Below are 22,883 nucleotides of genomic sequence, written 5' to 3' on the forward strand. Positions count from 1 at the left end.
CTGATTGGTGACAGGTGGCCTTTAAGATGAGTCACGTTTTAGGCTCCATCAGACTGATGGCCGTTGGATCGTCGGAAGGCCGTAGGAGGGATCGTTATGGTCTGGATGATGTTTTCGTGACATTTCCAGGGAAATACCGCCATTCCGAAAGGCACAGTGGATCAACACAGTACGCATGTTTCCTTTGGGACCATGTCCATCCCCACATGCAGTTTGTGGCACGATGGCATCCAGCAGCAGGGCAATGCTACGTGTCACAGATCGCAGTGTACGTGCGTGGATCTAAGAGCACCAAGATGAGTTTAGCGTACTGATCTGGCCACCAAACTTCCCGGATTTAAACCCAGAAGAGAATCTGCGGGACTATCTCGATAGGGTTGTTCGTGCCATGTATCCTCAACCGAGAAACCTAGGGCAGCTAGCCACGCCACTGGAGTCGTCACGGCTCCACATCCTTGTCGATACCTCCCAGAACCTCCGTGACACTCTTCCTGTACGTCTCGCAGCGGTCCGTTGGACAGGTTGTTATCCAGGCTTTTAACAGGTGGTCTCATTAATGCAACTGGATTGCGTAGTGCTTCCCTTTTTTATTTATCTACAAGATTTCTTCACTGCAGTTTAAATAATCCATGCTCGATCACTGGTATGAACATAAAGAGAAAACAAACACTCATACTTGCTTTCGGGCAACAGCAGAAGGGGAGGCGCTTTAATTTAGCCACTTGCGTCTCCCCATAAACGAGAGAAAAAAGGCGATCATTCGTGACTACATTATTTCTGGAGAATATTTCTCTTGATTGTGAGAAGGATACGACGAATCATGTTTGTGAACCCGATACCTTCCCCAGCACAAAAACTAGTGTTTTAGTCACTAGCTAAATTACTCGTAAATAAGACAAGAGGACACATAATTCTGAACCGCATGAAGACTGCATCTTACATGTGGCTTCTTTTGATTGCCTGAACCTCAGCCTGGACGACTATCAATGACCGACCTCTGCGCTATGCAAAAGATAGGGCCGGGGTTATCCGTGGCAGCGGGATACTTGAAAGCAGACGAGCTGGAGGGGGAAAAAAAGGAGTGCACTGTTATAAGTAAAAGTGGTCTTTATTAATCCTTGACGATAAGGTCGGACGGCGCTTTTGAAAAGAAACATCTGACACTTTGCCAGAGAACAAAGTTCACAGCCGACCAGCACTAACAAACGCATACCCGTTTCCATTGCAAGACCCACGACAGTCAACTCGTTAGTATCGACTGCGTTCTGCTAGTCTCGAGATATAAAAGAATTACGGAGAAAAGTATCTTTTCATTACAAGGACAGAAAATTTACCCTGAATGTCCGTATCAGAGGCTTCGCTGAAGTACATAACACACTACTTGTCCTACGATTATACATTATCGACCAACAGTTGCACCACACGCAGAAAAATACACTGACAAAAACAAGAACATTGCTGATTCCTTTTATAAAGGATTTGACCCGGATCGAGCCAAGGTGTGTACACGGTCAGAGAAGCCTCTTGTAACTAATCAGTTAGTTTGGATAGCAGCTGTGGAATGAAGTTTACGTCCGATCTAAGTACCTAATGGACAGATGGGGCTAACTTGTTGCCGAAAAAGTGCCTCAACATACCAATGAAACCCTTCTATGTATATACAAGAGAAAAGTATGTGCAAATTTTGTCCCTCACAACTTGACTCCCGAGCAAAAACAACGGCGCGTGGATGTCTGCCGTGGCTTGAAGAAATGCAAAACGCGGACACTTGTTTTCTGGAAAAATCATCACCCTTGACTAGACATCGTGTTATCAATAAGAACCTACCACTAAACGACAGAGAGCAGATTCACGTGAATGGTCGACGCTTTGATAACGCAAACGACATTCTAGTCAGTGAGACGCACGAGTTGATCATCATCTCAAACAGGGCTTGTCTGAAAGATTCACATTGTTGTATGAACGATCTCTGAGTTGTACTCAGATGGGGGAGAATATGTAGAACACAATAATCATTAGTATCGCCATCTTAAATTTTCTGTATTTCTTTTTATTAATCCAGTCTAGAAACTTTTTGGCCCGACGGAGTGTAATGTTGGGACAGGAATATAAGAGCGTAGGTTTTCGAGGCTAAACCTATCCCAATAAAATCCTTCTGTGTGTATGATCGCTTCGTGACACACACACACACACACACACACACACACACACACAGAGAGAGAGAGAGAGAGAGAGAGAGAGAGAGAGAGAGAGAGAGAGAGAGCGAGAGAGAGAGAGAGAGACGTTGTTCCGGCGCGATTTGTGACACAACGACACTGACACACAACGACCGTACATTCACTGCTTCACTGTACCAGCTCACAACTGACTGGTCGGATGCACACACGTTTTTTACAGCTGCCAACAGAGTAACTGTGCTGACGTAGCTTACACGCCAGGGATAAAATCAGCCTCGGAATTTTTTTGGGCGAACGGTGTACAACCAATTCATTGATATAAGTGACTTGTATGGAGGAGCGTTGACTTGTTAAGAATTGTACCAGGACAGTGTTTCATGATAGACATAATGTCCGTGACGTTCTGTTGCATCGCAAAAGTTCCCTGAAACATTACCATTAACGACGATTCCCTATAAAAGATGATGAGAGTAAGAACAGCGTTTCCACAAACCACTGACAAAATGTGTTTTGCCCCGTGGTGTTGCCATACTTGCAGACGATGGTCATCCAAGACAATGCAGAACCGAGTTTCATCTACGAAATCGCTCCAAACGCACCCGTTTGTGTTATGGCGACTATGTAGTCCGGGTGACCCATGTCTCAGGCCAAGGGTTTGATTTGACACTGGAGTTACAGTGAGCGGTTACGATAAGCTTGGTGTGGACAGACTTTCTTGCCACGGTCGTAAAAGATCTTGTTATTCCCCTCACATCCCCATTCAGTATAGCATCAGGTCACTTTCACATCCGAATGACCTAAGTGCCCGGAGTTCGCACGATTCGAGCAACTGGCCAGGATCACTGTTATGTCCCCTTTCAAATACTGGTAACGTTGCCATACACGAGCGCGCGGCCCCCTTGCCCTTCACAACACTTAGTAACCATCGGACGCTGCAAACGCCCCTTACATAATCTATCACGCTTGATAACACTGCCACGTAAATGCCTTTGAGTTTCGTAATTTTATTAGCCACTGTCTTATAGCAAATATTATCAGATTCGCCGACAGAGTTTTCGACAAGAATGAGAGGTCTGAAGTGTTAAACACGAGGACAACAGTGTTCTGGAAACTTATAAAACCTCACATGCATAGTCAACAAATCACGGCGGCAGAGCTTAGCACAACATGGAAGTTAGTTTGGCACAGTAGGTCCATGGGCAACTAAAGGATTCAATGTCCATTTGGTACCGAGATGATTATGGACGGACAGCTAGCTAAAATATTACCTGCTAATGACTCAACAAGTGCAGCAGGAGGGCGACAGAAAATGAGTGTCTGAGAGGTGCAGAGATCAGTCTTCTTTGGGATGTATGTATTATATTTCACAAAATGAGACATCGTCGACATTCTAGAAATGTTCAAAACAAACCATTAACTTGCACCATGAGGACCAAACGAAAAATGGCACGCCACAGTAAACGCAAAGGTTCGCACCATCAAGAGCGAAGGCGAACTCATTGGAGTTATAAACCGTGCAGGACGCTCAGCTAGGTATCCACTCTGAATAAACGCATACAGAATCATACTGGTGCAATGGGACGATGTGAACTGATGGAATGTGATGGCATGCAAGCGAATGCGAGACCATCTGTCGTGGAGCTTATCGTGAAACTGGCTATCCATTAAGGCGTAGCTGCAGATAGCGTGATAATACGTTTTATAGGCACAGAAAAATCAAACATCCAGAGGCTAAATTTGTGCAATAGTTCCAGGTGATATGAGCTGCAGTGTTATATGCTTTCAGGAGGGATTAAAGTAGTAAAGGGGTTTTGCTATTTGGGGAGCAAAATAACTGATCATGGTCGAAGTGGAAGGATACAAAATGTAGACTGGCAATGGCAAGGAAAGCGTTTCTGAAGAAGAGAAGTTCGTTAACATCGAGTATAGATTTAAGTGTCAGGAAGTCGTTTCTGAAAGTATTTGTATGGAGTGTAGGCATGTATGGAAGTGAAACATGGACGATAAATAGTTTGTACAAGAAGAAAATAGAAGCTTTCGAAATGTGGTGCTACAGAAGAATGCTCAAGATTAGATGGGTAGATCACATAACTAATGAGGAGATATTGAATAGAATTGGGGAGGAGTTTGTGGTATAACTTGACTAGAAGAAGGGATCGGTTGGTAGGACATGTTCTGAGGCATCAAGGGATCACCAATTGAGTATTGGAGAGCAACGCGGAGGGTAAAAATCGTAGAGGGAGACCAAGAGATGAATACACTAAGCAGATTTAGAAGGACGTAGGTTGCGGTAGGTACTGGGAGATGATGAAGCTTTCACAGGATAGAGTAGCATGGAGAGCTGCTTCAAATCAGTCTCAGGACTGAAGACCACAACAACAACAACAGATTGTGTAACTAACGAGGAGATATTGAAGCGAACTAGGAAGAAAAGAACTTTATGGCACAAGCTGGACTTAAAGTAGGGATCGTATGAAGGAAGATTAAGATTTAACGGTCGGATTGTTTATAGGATGTAAAGGAAATCAACCGTGCCCTTTCAAAGAAACCATGTCGGCATTTGTCTGGAGCCATTTACGGAAATCATGGAAAACCTAAATCTGAATTATATGCATGAAGGAATCGTCAATTGGGTAATGGAGGGAAGCACAGAGGTAAGAGCCAAAAATTATAGATACAGACCAAGGACTGACTGCAATATGCAGGTTCAAATGGATGTAGTATGCAAGAGTTGTGCAAAGAAGAAAAGGCTGGCACATCATGGACTAGCATGGAGAGCTACATAAATCCAGTCTTGGGAACTAAGACCACAACAAGAAGCTCTTATCAATTGATCGCTTCTTTTAGTCAAGTTGTACCATAAACTCCTTTTTCCCCAATTCGACTCAGTACCTCCCCATCAATTATCCGATCTGCCTACCTAATCTTAAGCATATTTCTGCAGTACCATATTTCAAAAGCCTCTATTCGCTTCTTGTCTGAACTGTTTATCGCCTACATTCCACTGTCGTACAAGACTTCCTAAAATACAAATTTACTTTCGATGTTAGCAAATTTCTAATTTTCAGAAATAGATTTTATATACTTTCTGTATTTGCTATCTTCAGTTATTCAGCTGCCCAAATAGCTATCTTTAGTTATTTAGCTGCCCAAATAGCAAAACTCATTTACTATTTCGAAGCGTTTAATTCCTATAATAATTCCCTCAGTGTCGACCGATTTATTTTGATCAGATTCCATAATCCTTGTTTTACTTTCGTTATTGTTCATCTTAGAACTTCTTTGCAAGACAGTATCCATTCCTTTAAGCTGTTTTCCGAGTTCTTTGATACCTCTGACAGACAATATCACCGGCAAACCTCAAGTTTTTCATTTCTTCTCCCTAAACTTATATTCCCGATCCAAAGTTCTCTATGGTTACTTCCACAGCTTGCTAAATGTACAGACTGAATGTCATCGGGGACAGGCTGCAACCCTGTCTCATTCCCAATTCAACTTCTACCTCCCTTTCATGTCCTTGTAACTAGTCTGGTTTCTATACAAGTTGCTGCCAACTTTCTGCTCCCAATAATTTGCCCATTTTACCTTCAGATTTTAAAAGACTTTAGTTAAATAAAAACTTTCAATTATTTTTTCTGAATCTGCAAAAACTACAAAGGTAGCTTTGCATTTCTTCAACCTGTCTTCTCAGAAGTGTCGTGGAATCAGTATTGCCTTGCTAGTTGCTACATGTTTTTACTCAGAGGTCGAAAATAACCGATCAGCTACCCGTGACGACCCATCATCAAAAGGTGATTTAGATCATCTGTTATTTTCGTGTTGGCGGTATCACGACAAGCAAGTCACTCTGTGCTATAGACTAAGAAAATAGAAACACCAATGTTGCACTAGTAATACCACTATACTCTCGTCAAAAAATATTACAACTTACAGGACAGAATATAAAGAACTTTTTAAAACTGTACCCTGCACATACAACTGAGTCGCTATTTGTACGGACAGCTTCACTAACGACGCATGTAGCGTAGCGTCAGTCGATACAGCTACTATATAATGCTCATCCTCAACTTACGGAAACAATCGTATAGTCTAACCGGAAGCTTCGATGGCAATTCCTTTCCACAACTAATTGGTGTATTTGTACTATTCTATCTGTTTTCAGTTACCATGATGGGTTGTTATGATCTGATATCATCAATTGTGTGTTCTGCATGCCCTTACACATTTTTAAAATCATCAAATGTAACACTTATGTAACAAGGTGATAGATGCATGATCTGTACTCCATTTTCCATTAACATAATTAAAAAATATTTTATATAGCTCACTAAACGCGTTTAGTGGGAGGTTGTGATGAACATATATATATATATATATATATATATATATATATATATATATATATTTTGAACAAAACGTACTAATCTAAAAGGAGATTGAGAAAAAACTGAATTTTACGATACAAAAATATTACTTAGTGAGCTTTTAGTCGTTATTTGAACACATGTGAATGAAAGCAGTATCTTCTTCGTTTCAAAGTCAAAAGCTGTTATTACTGATCGTGGTAGTAAAGTGTAAGTGTAGGTTGTGAAAGCTATAATGGGCGAATGTTCATAAGCGAAATCTTGTTTGATATTAAGTGAAAGCGCCAAATAACCCGCATGTGCAAATGTTGTAAGGAGTTAATCAGTAAGAATAACTTTTTAGGTAAAAAATGAATGGAGATAATCTTCGGTCTCTTGCAACGGCAACAGAAGGCAGGAAATATTTAAATTATAAATAACAAAAAGTTGTACCCATTTATGTAAAGCAAACACCGTGAGTGATGAAACTTCCTGACAGGTTAAAACTGTGTGCCAGACAGAGACTCGAACTCGGGACCTTTGCTTTTCGTGGACAAGTGCTCTCGGGCAAGTGCTCTATCGACTAGGTTACTAAGCACGACTCACGACCCGTCCTCACAGCTCTACTTCAGGCAGTACCTTGTCTTTTATCTTCCAAACTTCACAGAAACTCACCTGCGAACTTGCAAGGCTAGCACTCTTGGAAGAAAGGCTATTGCGGAGACACAGCTTAACAACAGCGGGGGAGACGTTCCAAGAATTAAATCATATCCTTTCTTGCAGGGGTGTTAGTCTTGCAAGTTTCGGAGGACTTCGTGAAGTTCGGAAAGTAGGAGACGAGGTACTGGCGGAAGTAGAGCTCGAGTAGTCGTCGTGAGTCGTGTATGGGTACCTCAGCCGATGGAGCATTTGCCCGCGAAAGTTTAAAGTCCTGAGTTCGAGTCCCGGTCCGGAACACAGTTTTAATCTGCCAGGATGTTTCGTATGAGCGCACACTCCGCTGCAGATTGAAAATTTCAGTGTGAGTGCTGGTTTGAGTATATGTGAATTCTGTGTAATGAAGGAGGCACTCGTACAATACCTTCAAACCATAAAAATACGACTGCAGGGCAGCAGAAGCAGAACACCACACCAGCTGACATCACATGCTGTACAGTAGTACTTCAAGATGATTATAAATTCCTGACAGACGTCGAGCTATGCATGAAAAACGTAACTGGTGCAGCGTTTTATTATTTAAAACATTACTATCACAATTGCAGGCTCTCGTGAAAGAATATAGCATGATGAATGAAATTAAGTGTGTCATTAGAAACGAAGCATACGCTCACATTATGGAAGTATGAGGAAGTAAATTGAACGGGTCCTTACCAAAGAAATCAGCCCAGCGTTTTCCTTAAGCGAAAGAAAGAAGAAATATTGAGGTTTAACGTCCCGTCGGCAACGAGGTCATTAAGCGATCTAGAGAAATCTCGAACAAGAATAGTTCGAACTATAGGTGGTGTCCATAAAGTTGCAAATATGCTACAATAAGCTCTTTGTGCTTCTACCAAACTCGTCGAGTACTTAGCTGGTGTTGTAAATTAACCATTTTCTTCGAGTCTAGAGCTAACCACAAGAAATCCAGGTCAGGAGGTCGAACGGTTAACAGACGCAACAGAGCACTACTTTTGTGTTTTGAAATGCTTATCGGCCAGGAACTGTCCAATAAGACACGAGCGTCAAAGTCAAGGCCGCATGCATTCTGTTTACACAATCACTCTGACCAGAAAAGCTGTCTAGCACGCGAAGTCTCAAACCAAAAGAAACCGTGCTGGTGCTTAGTCGAACATCCCCCCCCTTTTTTTTCGCCACTTACCTTATAGTCGGGAAATGTAGAAGAAAAGAATGGTTCAAATGGCTCTGAGCACTTAACTTCTGAGGTCATCAGTCCCCTAGAACTTAGAACTACTTAAACCTAACTAACCTAAGGACATCACACACATCCATGCTCGAGGCAGGATTCCAGACTGTAGCGCCTAGAGCCGCTCAGCCACTCCGGCCGGCGAAATGTAGAAGAGATAATGGACTGAGACGAGGTTCTGTTGAGAAATTAATCGAAACATTCACTTATAAGGACATTTTTTTAGATTTCTTCTCACGGAATATGTACTTATATGTAAACGACGAAGTAAAATGGAGTGCCCTTATGACAGATGAAATGATGCATCATCAACGAAACAATCACCACCCACCTCGCTCAGAAGGACCACTTAGAAATAATACCTGTACTCTGACGTAGAAACACGGTTTTCAATCGCATGCCACAGCTTTTTCCCTCGCCTTTCCAGATCTGCAACTAATCGTCAATTTCTTGTGCCTTTGTCCCACGTCGGCTCCGGGTTAGCATGGTTTCTTTACGGATTTGGTATGGTTAAATTAAAATGGGGCCGGATGCCCTTTCTGTCGTCCTCCGTAAACCCCTCTCCCCCTCCCTCCCGCGGGGAACTGAATATGTGTATCCCAACTGTCCGCATGTAGTGTTATTCATGTGAGAGTGGGAGAAAGCTTTCTAAAGGTTTGTGAATGTGTATCGTGTAACTGAGGCGGGACTTTGGTTCAAATGGCTCTGAGCACTATGGGACTCAACTGCTGTGCCATAAGTCCCCTAGAACTTAGAACTACTTAAACCTAACTAACCTAAGGACAGCACACAACACCCAGCCATCACGAGGCAGAGAAAATCCCTGACGCCGCCGGGAATCGAACCCGGGCGTGGGAAGCGAGAACGCTACCGCACGACCACGAGCGGGACTTTGGTACCAGCCCGGTATTCACCTAGTGGGTTGTGGGAAACTGCCTAAAAACCACATCCAGGGTTGCCAGCACAACGACCCTCGTCGTTAAACGGCCGAGCAGATGCGATCCGGGGACAGCGCACCTCCTCGACCCGGTAGCGGCGCTTTAACACGCACAGCTATCCAGTTGCGTGAGACTTAAAACTATTATTCTGTTTATTTTGCAAAATTGCTATAGTTTCGCGAAAACAGCGATATAGTCTCATTTAGAAGCCCTCTTATTTGGAGCTATATCAGTGTGATTTAATTTGAACAAATTAAATCCCGAGTAAATAATTTAAACTAAAGTTATACGTAAGGCCCATTCGAGCGTCTGCGTGACGTCTTTGGTAATTTGTGATTGTCGCTTCCTCGATGCTGCCATGAACAGAGACTACATTAAAATTGCAGTAGCAAACAGCGATTTTTTTGTGTACGCTGTGTCGGCGCTAGCCTATCCGTCGCTCCGTGCGAAAACTACTTTGGCGCTCCCATCTGATGCACCAAGTTGGACTGATTGTCTAATTAGGCTATTATAGAGATAACAACAATATTTAGATACTAATTTTGCTTAAGGATTTGCACAAAAACATATTTTTCAGAATCTTCCTTTATTATCACACGCACAATGCTGATACATATAGTCCTTAAATTTGAAAAATAAAAATATAAAAAGTAAAACCCGAACTTTAGAACTCGCTCAGTCCTTCACAATGTCACTAATATCAGTTCAACTCTGAGTCCGTACAAACTTAATTATGTATGTAGAGAGTTCACCCATACTTTTTGGTCAGAGAGTTTGAGTGAGTCAAAATATGTGACGCAAATGGGTATCTTTTGACAGCACTGATTCAGAAGCTTAAATTTTTTACACCTCCAAGGGACCATAGATCTTAGCAATGGACATAAACTTCGGCTTGATCTCCACCCGTTGCGAATAAAAAGGGCTCTAGGCAGACAGAAAGGCGGACAACAAAGTGATCCAACAAGAGTTACATTTTTACCGATTGCAGTACGGAACCCTAGAAGAGGAGCCGTTGTCGATGTATGTATGCAAAATAACATTAGCAATCTTGTAGATATGAGCGCAAAGTAATATTGTAGCTTTGAGTCCAAGTAATAATTATTTTGGTGAAGTATAGACTGCCCAGCCTTCAGCGTCCCCCGTCCCGCGTAGCCATTAACCGCGTACTGTGCACCCCTAGCACACAGCAGTAGGGACGCCTCTAATCGAGCGTGTACAGTTTCGTAGGAGGAATAGTTCGTTATAGATCCAGGTGAGCTGGAGCACATAAGGCGCTAAATACAACACACAGAGCTGCCACCTCGGGGAGCAACTGCGGTTCAAACACGGCTGGGGATCGAGACAAGCTGATCTTGTATGACAGATACGGTCACGTCATCACTTGCTGCCGGCCGTTGTGGCCGAGCGGTTCTAGGCGCTTCAGGCCGGAACCGCGCTGCTGCTATGGTCGCAGGTTCGAATCCTGCCTCGGGCATGGATGTGTGTGATGTCCTTAGGTTAGTTAGGTTCAAGTAGTTCTAAGTCTAGGGAACTGATGACCTCAGATGTTAAGTCCTATAGCGCTTACAGCCATTTGAACCATCCCCTTGCTGCTTCAGTTCTGTACCAGAGTCCATCAGTCGTATTGGCTGGCGAGTAGTGTCGTGACAGTCTCTCGCTAGATGGTTTCAATCGGAAAAAGTTCAGTAGAATATGTTGACGAGACAGCAGGCTAACGTACAGTTTCTCATAAAGATAACGTCAAGGAGACCTCGAAGATAGGGAACAGCCACCGGCCGTAACACGTCATAAATGTAACGGCTAATGCCCATATTATTAACTACCCGAATCAGAAATGATAGTATTGTGTACCCAATGGCAACCCATTGCATCACGCCACGAGTCGAACTCTTATGACTATGACGAATGTAATCTGACAATGTTCGCTCTCCTCGGATCCTCCGTAAAAGCATACATCCATCGTAAAGCTGTAAACAGAACCGAGACTAGTCTGAAAAGACTACGCGCTCTCTCTCTCTCCCGTGAGCAACGTCGTTATTGAGTGCTCCACTGCCTGCGTGCCTTTTTTCCACTTCCGCGTCAAGGGGATCCGCAACAATGGTCGCCGTGCTGACACTGGTGCTGCAGACGACGGCGCACTGTCCGTGTGGATAATTGATTTGCTGCAGAGAGGGCCATTTCCTGACTCAAGCTACGTTGCGTAGTTGTAGGACCCTGGACGGACGAGCGACCAATGTGTCTTGTCCCCTCCAGTGCTAACCGCGTGTGGGGCATTTGAGATCCTGCTTCGTGTTGCATATGGCCCTCCTGAACCCATTCATTCTGTACTTGCATGGGAATCTTTTTTTCTTATGTTTCATTCTCGCTCCTGAAGGAAATGAGTGGGCTGATAAGAGAGTTTATGGCGTTTTCAGCCATAGGCTCAGTTGTTCTGTTGCGGTTCCATTTATTTGTAGATAAGGAAAAAGGAGAGTTTTGAATTTATTATGTTTTCATTTATTTTTCTGATTTGGTTTCTATTTTCTTTTTTTAAAAGCGCTGGTAGACGTTTCTCCTCCTTATATGAGGCTCAAACACGACCTTCAAGCAAAGACGAACGTTCTAATGTGATTTCTAAACTAAAAAAGAAAAAAAACCGCTGCGCTATTTTTCGTTAGATACAGGATGTAGATGGTGTTAGTCCTACCTATTTTGTGGGACTGCACTGCAATGCTAATCATTTGCGTATCCAAGCACGTCGTTCATGTATGACTACAAAACATTTGTTGCATTACGGCAGTGTAGATCGGCGGGGATTTCGTGGCCGAACGGACTGTTCCGCCACAGAACTGCCTCCGTTCCTACGGTAAGCTCAGAACCAGCACGACACCGGCAAAAACGGGCCTCAGATTAGATCTACGCCGTTACACAACCCGCCATTGCCATTTCCTCCTTTCTCCTCCGGCAAACGCCGCCCCCGCCTGGAAATAACAGGCGGCTATTTCCAGGCGCCTCTCCATTCACCGACCGACTCCAGAAATACGCCGTGGTCTATTTTCGGCACCGGGATTCGGGAGGAGTAATTTCGCACGTGTTGTTGACTGCTCCAAGACAAACAAGACGTCTTAAGCCAGGGCGGTCGCGTAGGTGAGCTGTCGGCGTGCTGGCAGATGCAAGTCTTCACGGGAAACCGGAGCCATTTCCCAACACACACTTCGCTGCATTCGAGGCGAAGGGTTTCTGCTTGTTCTGCGCCACGCGGACGTTGCTCACACACCCACGCCGCTCAAGAACACACGCCGTCACTTCGAAGTTGCGTCAGTAGACGCCTCCTGCACGAGAAAGCGTGCAACATCAGCACATTGAGATCTTCACACACAGGCGATGGCGGACAGCCACGAAATGTCCTGTAACGATGCGTCAACGCACCTCACCGCCACGAGGAAGACTTGAGGTCAGACACCGGTTGTTGTTGTTGTTGTTGTGGTCTTCAGTCCTGAGACTGGTTTGATGCAGCTCTCCATGCTACTCTATCCTGTGCAAGCTTCTTCATCTCCCAGTACCTACTGCAACCTACATCCTTCTGAATCTGCTTAGTGTATTCATCTCTTGGTCTCCCTCTACGATTTTTACCCTCCACGCTGCCCTCCAATGCTAAATTTGTGATCCCTTGATGCCTCAAAACATGTCCTACCAACCGGTCCCTTCTTCGAGTCAAGTTGTGCCACAAACTTCTCTTCTCCCCAATCCTATTCAATGCCTCCTCATTAGTTACGTGATCTATCCACCTTATCTTCAGCATTCTTCTGTAGCACCACATTTCGAAAGCTTCTATTCTCTTCTTGTCCATACTAGTTATCGTCCATGTTTCACTTCCATACATGGCTACACTCCATACAAATACTTTCAGAAACGACTTCCTGACACTTAAATCTATACTCGATGTTAACAAATTTCTCTTCTTCAGAAACGATTTCCTTGCCATTGCCAGTCTACATTTTATATCCTCTCTACTTCGACCATCATCAGTTATTTTACTCCCTAAATAGCAAAACTCTTTTACTACTTTAAGTGTCTCATTTCCTAATCTAATTCCCTCAGCATCACCCGATTTAATTTGACTACATTCGATTATCCTCGTTTTGCTTTTGTTGATGTTCATCTTATATCCTCCTTTCAAGACACTGTCTATTCCGTTCAACTGCTCTTCCAAGTACTTTGCGGTCTCTGACAGAATTAAAATGTCATCGGCGAACCTCAACGTTTTTACTTCTTCTCCATGAATTTTAATACCTACTCCGAATTTTTCTTTTGTTTCCTTTACTGCTTGCTCAATATACAGATTGAATAACATCGGAGAGAGGCTACAACCCTGTCTCACTCCTTTCCCAACCACTGCTTCCCTTTCATGCCCCTCGACTCTTATAACTGCCATCTGGTTTCTGTACAAATTGTAAATAGCCTTTCGCTCCCTGTATTTTACCCCTGCCACCTTTAGAATGTGAAAGAGAGTATTCCAGTCAACATTGTCAAAAGCTTTCTCTAAGTCTACAAATGCTAGAAACGTAGGTTTGCCTTTTCTTAATCTTTCTTCTAAGATAAGTCGTAAGGTTAGTATTGCCTCACGTGTTCCAACATTTCTACGGAATCCAAACTGATCTTCCCCGAGGTCCGCTTCTACCAGTTTTTCCATTCGTCTGTAAAGAATTCGCGTTAGTATTTTGCAGCTGTGACTTATTAAACTGATAGTTCGGTAATTTTCACATCTGTCAACACCTGCTTTCTTTGGGATTGGAATTATTATATTCTTCTTGAAGTCTGAGGGTGTTTCACCTGTCTCATACATCTTGCTCACCAGACGGTAGAGTTTTGTCAGGACTGGCTCTCCCAAGGCCGTCAGTAGTTCTAATGGAATGTTGTCTACTCCCGGGGCCTTATTTCGACTCAGGTCTTTCAGTGCTCTGTCAAACTCTTCACGCAGTATCGTATCTCCCATTTCATCTTCATCTACATCCTCTTCCATTTCCATAATATTGTCCTCAAGTACATCGCCCTTGTATAAACCCTCTATATACTCCTTCCACCTTTCTGCCTTCCCTTCTTTGCTTAGAACTGGGTTGCCATCTGAGCTCTTGATATTCATACAAGTGGTTCTCTTTTCTCCAAAGGTCTCTTTAATTTTCCTGTAGGCAGTATCTATCTTACACCTAGTGAGAGAAGCCTCTACATCCTTACATTTGTCCTCTAGCCATCCCTGCTTAGCCATTTTGCACTTCCTGTCGATCTCATTTTTGAGACGTTTGTATTCCTTTTTGCCTGCTTCATTTACTGCATTTTTATATTTTCTCCTTTCATCAATTAAATTCAATATTTCTTCTGTTACCCAAGGATTTCTGTTAGCCCTCGTCTTTTTACCTACTTGATCCTCTGCTGCCTTCACTACTTCATCCCTCAGAGCTACCCATTCTTCTTCTACTGTATTTCTTTCCCCCATTCCTGTCAATTGTTCCCTTATGCTCTCCCTGAAACTCTCTACAACCTCTCGTTCTTTCAGTTTATCCAGGTCCCATCTCCTTAAATTCCCACCTTTTTGCAGTTTCTTCAGTTTCAATCTGCAGTTCATAACCAAGAGATTGTGGTCAGATTCCATATCTGCCCCTGGAAATGTCTTACAATTTAAAACCTGATTCCTAAATCTCTGTCTTACCATTATATAATCTATCTGATACCTTTTAGTATCTCCAGGATTCTTCCAGGTATACAGCCTTCTTCTATGATTCTTGAACAGACACCGGTACGGTCAAGAATTTCTCTTTCGTAGCGGGAATGCTTAAGATTATAAGGGTAGATCAGTATCAAAGAGGCAACAGTAACTCGAACTGGGAAAAAAATAAATTTATGGCACAACTCGACGAAAAGAAGTGATCTGTTGGTGATACACAGACTGAGGCATCGAGGAATCGTTAATTTGGTAATGCAGGGAACTATGGAGGGATACAGTGGAGTGGACATTCCAAGGGAGACCAAGACTTGACTCCTGTTAACTAGTTCAGATGGATGTAGGGTGCATTAGCTATGCAGAGTTTCCTAGTAGTAAATGGGGACGTTCTAAGACAGTGCTTAATAATACCCTAAAAACCTACATAATCCCAGTTTTAACGAAAGAAAGCGAAGCAACTGTTACGGTTACTACCAGAGATATCAACATGTTAGAGACAGTCCAGAACCAAGCATTAAAAATTCTAACTTTTGGAATAAAATCAACACCTTCAGTATGTATGAGAATTTTAATTTACAGGTTAGCACTGCTTCAGTACGAGAAACTGATCAGTCTACCCGATCGTACTAAATGGTTAAAATATAAAGATTCATGTAACAATAATAGAAGGCAGCTGAGAACAAAAATTAGCTTCATCCAAAAGGTAGGAGACTGAAGATCACAATAGTAATTGCCTAAAGTTGATGCTAACGAACGTATTTTCTCACTCTCTCCAATTCTGCTTCCTCAATTACGACACGAGGAAGACGTAATGGATAATTATAACGTAAGTGAAACAGATAAATTAATAATGGGAGCGTTGGAAACAATAAAGCTGAGATGCCCTGAAGATCAGTGCCTCCACATCTACACAGATGGTTCATTAAGAGATAAAGAAGGAAACGTGGATGTAGGAATATACAGCACAACTTTCTCTTTCTACTGAATTTTAGGACCGCACCACTCGAATTCTGAAGGAAGTTGAAGCCATTAGAACTGGAACAAGGAGTCTAAATAGCTATTTACACACATTCGTCATAGAAGTTATATTTTGTGATTTGAGAGCAGCAATATCGGCAGTTACCTACATACAAGAACCAAAAATCGTTGAAGTTAAAGTAATCCAAAAAGTAATTAAATTTCTACTCTAGAAGAACGGGACAATTGCAATTCAGTGGATTGAGTACCTAACGTTTGTGTGTGCACCCTATACAGAAACAGAATGTGAAATGAAAGTAATAATACTAATGATATGTAAAATGGAAAGAGCACACGGAATAACGTGGGTATTTACAACAAAAATACGTACCAAAACAGGCAAAAATAACGCATCACAACCCGGTAATAAAACTAGAAAGCCTCTGCCCAAGTGAAAGCGTCAAGTGTATTAGAAATTAGAGAAACCAGAAAAATTGCAGACAAGAATCATGAGGAAAATTTTAGAAATTAATCAGAAGCCCAAAAATTAGGAAGCAGCGATGAAATATATCAAAATATAGAAAAAAACCAAGAGAAACAATGAGGGGAAACACTACTGATTTTTTTGGACATACACACAAGATGAATGACAATAAGTTGATAAAACAGATTTGCAACTATCCCCAGGGAAAGAATTTAACAACAGGTTGGATCCAAGAGGTTAAAAATGTTTTACAAATACACAACATAAAAGCAGAAGAAGCGACAGAAACGAGGTTTCCAGAAGGAACGTGTTCAAAGCAGAGCGTGAGAAAGGATGTGAAGTGATCTGAGCAAAGACGAAAGACAATTGGAGGAAAATCTACGACAAAATGAGAAGGAACTGAAGCGTTCACGTGGTCCAATGATGGTCAAAATTGAATGAAAAATAATGATGATAAACAGCAGACAAACGTAAGTTCTGATTAAGCTAATCAAAGAAAACACTAGCGTTGTTGTTTTAAGGACCAAAAATCAAATTAAAATTACATACATCGTCTTACACCATTTACTGGAGCCACTGTGAAGTAAAATAAACAGCAGTTTATCAGAAAGAAAATGCGCTGACGGGTTAGCTGGCAGAGTCTTGTAGCAAAGAATCTGTTACCTATTGTGTCTAGTTCCAACAGTTCATACTGGAAACAGTCAATTCTTATACATAAATGCTACAACTGCAAAGCTAGAGCAAAGAGGAATCTCATTATTTCGACAGCTGTCTGCATGTAAACACCTGAAAAGGGCTTTTCACTGACTGGGCACCGATCTGTATTACGCGACGTCATTAGAAATCCAGCAACATTCTTAGATTTGTGCGTCTTTTTGACGAGATAACTATGTATGCACGCATAGTTCTCAAGAGAAAAAAAAGAAAACTACATGACTAGTGGTGACACTGATGGCAGACTGAACCAATGCCCTGAAATTAGCATCAGTGCACGTGCAGTGGAGAGATCGTTACTGCATGTAAACATTTCTGTACGCTGCTAACGTGGAAAGAATCAGTGTGCCCATCCGAAAAGGGTACAGAAACCGAGAATTCACTCATTATGAGGACGCTAACAAAGAATTAAGTCGGGTGATGCTGCGGGAATTAGATTAGGAAATGAGACACAGAAGTAGATGTATGTTGCTATTTGGGGAGCAAAATAACTGATGATGGTCGAAGTAGAGAGGATGTAAAATACAGACTGGCAATGGCAAGGAAAGCGTTTCTGAAGAAGAGAAATTTGTTAATATCGAGTATAAATTTAAGTATCTGGAAGTCGTTTCTGAAAGTATTTGTATAGAGTGTAGCCATGTATGGAAGTGAAACATGGACGATAAATAGTTTGGATAAGAAGAAAATAGAAGCTTTCGAAATGTGGTGCTACAGAAGAATGCTGAAGATTAGATGGGTAGATCACATAACTAATGAGGAGGTATTGAATAAAATTGGGGAGAAGAGAAATTTGTGGCACAACTTGACTAGAAGAAGGGATCGGTTGGTAGGACATGTTTTGAGGCATCAAGGGATCACAAATTTAGCATTGGAGGGCAGCGTGGAAGGTAAAAATCGCAGAGGGAGACCAAGAGATGATTACACTAAGCAGGTTCAGAAGGATGTAGGTTGCAGTAGGTACTGGGAGATGAAAAAGCTTGGTCTGGATAGAGTAACGTGGAGAGCTGCATCAAAGCAGTCTCTGGACTGAAGACCACAACAACAACTACAATGCCACAACACACGAGGCTTAATTTGGCACTTAATGCGTTTAAGCTGTTCTCCCTTCATAGTCGGGTGAAAGCCATTCTGGCGGGGCTAGAAATTGTCCAAAATTGTAACAGGTTGTTCGTCTTGCTACTTCGGTGTCACCAATGTCTTTCAAGTCAGGGCAGTTATGAGTACATACAAGGAGGCAATTAGTTCAGGTACTCTCTACGGAAATCGCAGTGTGAGATAGCGGTGCCTTGCCGCTTCGCGTAACGGACGCAAGGTGTTTCCGCCTTGCAGATTGCATTCAGTTTCCCAAGTCAACGTGGCGTCTATGATCTATTTAACAAGTGTTACTGTCGAATTGTCTCACATGAACGAACACGATTGCAAATCCATCAAGTAGTGTTATAACTGGCGATCAAAAACAGTATTGCTCTTTGTGAATATTGAGACATTTAGGAGAGGAGTTTTGGGTGCGAAATTTACAGGATGAGCATCATCATTAAAACTTTCGAATCATTTCATTGATGACAGCGATCTCTACGAAACAGGAATTGGTTATTTCATTCCCCAGTGGGATAAACGCCTTAATGCATGTCGTGATTACTTCTGAATAGAACTGGTACCGTTGTGGCGGGTGTTCGGGTTTCATTTGATTGACTGTGAAAGGCAGATCAAGAGCAAATCACTCATTACACTACTAATATTCGAAGTTAACTAGATGGCAATATGCGCATCTTCAATGTCAGTACTTTTCTGATTACATATTTTGAGCACTGTTGTATGTTAAATTGTTTGTGATTGAGCTTCAGCCTATTCTGTAACTTTTTCGGCATCTTTTTCGCGATGTATGCTCTCACGTTTATTAAAATAATGCTTCACGTTTTCATGTTAGTATCGAATGAAAATAGCTGCATCGCATACATGCCAGAAGGAACAGGCACTGCGGCGACTACAGCCATAATGAAATACACGAAAGTTATGGACAACCATCAGCTGTATAATGGAATAACGACAATGAAAATTTGTGCCTGACCAGGACTCGAACCCGGATTCCCGCTTATCGTGTGCGGTCGCCTTACCATTGGATTATCAGAGTACGACTCACGGTCAGACCCAAACTTCCGTATGTCATCAACAATACGTCTGCAACCTGTACTCGTACATCCTTTATTTGTATTTCCGTACGTGCGAGATAGTTTAGATGAAAATGCTTGCCTGGTGTCGGTGACATTGGTGTGCTTGTGTTGTTTCGAATTACGATGCATGCATGGATGTCTGGAGGAACTTTGCATCGTACTTCTGACCAACAGAGGCACTATTAATGGAATATTCCGGGCTATTATGCCGTGGCCTAAAGGAGTTCACTGCCAAACCCGACGTTTCGTCCCAATCTGCGGAGGATATTTTCAAGAGGGATCGTAGCTTTGTTGAATGTCCCAGTCATCCCCCGGCTCGCTACTGACTACAGCATAATTCCGCTTCCGCGAACTTCCGCGCAGTGGCGTGACGTCATACGTTTCGAATTCGCGAGCGCAACTGGCCGTTGTCGACTGCCGTCGTCCGCTGTTACTGTCATCCCATGGTGGAAGACTGATAAACATGTTCCTCAGCACCGGTGAAATCGAGAAGTTTCCCCGACATTCATTAAGGACGTGACTGACCGCATAGGAAAAATCTTGAGAAAGCAGAACATCGCGGTAATTTACACACCCACGCGGAAGATACAAGACAATCTAAAATCGGCCAAGGATGCTCGCCAACCTCTGGGAAAAGCTGGAATTTATAGGATTCCGTGTAGTTGTGGGGAGGTGTACGTGGGTACTAAAAAAAGAACTGTCAAAAAACGACTCGAAGAGAACAAGGGCAATTGCAGAAGTGGGGAGACTGACTGATCAGCTGTTGCGGAACACGCTTTACAGCCAGGAGACCATCACATTCATCAAGTCGTACATCAATTACTTAAGAATGGATGACCATACATTTCTGTATGTGCTCAGTGAAGTGTATCCTCATATCACAAAGCACAATATTCCCTTAAGAACTGCTACATCTGCAGAAGACACACTCACTGTAACAGTCCGATTCCTTGCTACAGGAGAGGGATAGGTTAGGATAGGATAGGTTAGGATAGGTTAGGTTAGGTTAGGTTAGGTCAGGTCAGGTCAGGTCAGGTCTCCAATCTTCTTAATCTATTTTTGTATTCAGGGTGCCTCACGTTGTAGAGAGCTTCATCAACTTCATACATCTGTATTAATTTTGTAGTTTGTCGGCACACACCAATTGCATTTACCGGCAATGTTTATAAACACACTACAGACGACAGAACGCTGCAGCGATGCTAGCGCTCCATGTGGTAACATGTCACATTGCAGTGAACAGAAGACAAGCGACTTCTTTGATAAAATCTACAGCGATGCCCTAGATTTGATCAAAATTGGACGACATTTTGACAAAGTCCCCTATTACACCATCAAATATCTTTGACAAAGATTTTTGACAACGATATTTGACAAAGAAATTTGATGGTGTAATTGGGATTTTTATGGATGAGAATGCACCATGTCACTGGGACACAGTTGTTCACGATTGGTTTGAAGAACATTCTGGGGAATTCCAGCGAACGATTTGGCGACACAGATCACTCGACATGAATCCCATCGACACTGTATATACTCTCGAGTCACAAACATACAAATTTACAGTAGCCATACACAGCAATATATACACTCCTGGAAATGGAAAAAAGAACACATTGACACCGGTGTGTCAGACCCACCATACTTGCTCCGGACACTGCGAGAGGGCTGTACAAGCAATGATCACACGCACGGCACAGCGGACACACCAGGAACCGCGGTGTTGGCCGTCGAATGGCGCTAGCTGCGCAGCATTTGTGCACCACCGCCGTCAGTGTCAGCCAGTTTGCCGTGGCATACGGAGCTCCATCGCAGTCTTTAACACTGGTAGCATGCCGCGACAGCGTGGACGTGAACCGTATGTGCAGTTGACGGACTTTGAGCGACGGCGTATAGTGGGCATGCGGGAGGCCGGGTGGACGTACCGCCGAATTGCTCAACACGTGGGGCGTGAGGTCTCCACAGTACATCGATGTTGTCGCCAGTGGTCGGCGGAAGGTGCACGTGCCCGTCGACCTGGGACCGGACCGCAGCGACGCACGGATGCACGCCAAGACCGTAGGATCCTACGCAGTGCCGTAGGGGACCGCACCGCCACTTCCCAGCAAATTAGGGACACTGTTGCTCCTGCGGTATCGGCGAGGACCATTCGCAACCGTCTCCATGAAGCTGGGCTACGGTCCCGCACACCGTTAGGCCGTCTTCCGCTCACGCCCCAACATCGTGCAGCCCGCCTCCAGTGGTGTCGCGACAGGCGTGAATGGAGGGACGAATGGAGACGTGTCGTCTTCAGCGATGAGAGTCGCTTCTGCCTTGGTGCCAATGATGGTCGTATGCGTGTTTGGCGCCGTGCAGGTGAGCGCCACAATCAGGACTGCATACGACCGAGGCACACAGGGCCAACACCCGGCATCATGGTGTGGGGAGCGATCTCCTACACTGGCCGTACACCACTGGTGATCGTCGAGGGGACACTGAATAGTGCACGGTACATCCAAACCGTCACCGAACCCATCGTTCTACCATTCCTAGACCGGCAAGGGAACTTGCTGTTCCAACAGGACAATGCACGTCCGCATGTATCCCGTGCCACCCAACGTGCTCTAGAAGGTGTAAGTCAACTACCCTGGCCAGCAAGATCTCCGGATCTGTCCCCCATTGAGCATGTTTGGGACTGGATGAAGCGTCGTCTCACGCGGTCTGCACGTCCAGCACGAACGCTGGTCCAACTGAGGCGCCAGGTGGAAATGGCATGGCAAGCCGTTCCACAGGACTACATCCAGCATCTCTACGATCGTCTCCATGGGAGAATAGCAGCCTGCATTGCTGCGAAAGGTGGATATACACTGTACTAGTGCCGACATTGTGCATGCTCTGTTGCCTGTGTCTATGTGCCTGTGGTTCTGTCAGTGTGATCATGTGATGTATCTGACCCCAGGAATGTGTCAATAAAGTTTCCCCTTCCTGGGACAATGAAATCACGGTGTTGTTATTTCAATTTCCAGGAGTGTATGATGCCAATTGTATCTATATTACATATGCCTAGTACTTAGCAACTTCCAAGGCGGTTGGAGTGGCTTGCAGGAGATAATTTTTCGTGCAAGGTGTAGGGCACAAAGGGCACTGAATCATGTGGCTTGCCGTTGTCCACAATCGCGGGACGTGTGTTCTGTTATGAAGCCCCATCTCTTCAGGTTTTCTCTGGACCGGCGAACTCCTGATCCTAATCTGTTTAAAGATTTCCACACCAGCCAGCTTTCATTGTGTCCAAATGGTAGTTCTTCAGCTTCTGGCATCCATCCATGCAGGTGAGGCGTCGACTTCTTCCGTAACTCCAGCCTTGCCTTCTCTGTTGAAACGGTAAGCTTCTCGGATGTCCTCAGGAAGCTCTTTCGTGAGCTCAGTCGTTGATGTGCGCTGATGTGATGGATTATGTCCGTGCAGTGGCTGCACACTGTTCTGTTCCACTTTCAGTCTCTCCTTGTTGGCAGTCACTGC

At 43.6% G+C, this 22,883-nt stretch overlaps 1 protein-coding gene across 1 annotated transcript in view; it reads right to left on the reverse strand.

Annotated features, from left to right (window-relative positions):
- Positions 1–22,883, reverse strand: part of LOC126202891 (protein diaphanous) — a 372,908-nt gene that overhangs the window by 303,128 nt on the left and 46,897 nt on the right. The window lies entirely within an intron of this gene.

Source organism: Schistocerca nitens, chromosome 9, assembly GCF_023898315.1.
Source record: "Schistocerca nitens isolate TAMUIC-IGC-003100 chromosome 9, iqSchNite1.1, whole genome shotgun sequence".
In the NCBI taxonomy this organism is placed as follows: domain Eukaryota; kingdom Metazoa; phylum Arthropoda; class Insecta; order Orthoptera; family Acrididae; genus Schistocerca; species Schistocerca nitens.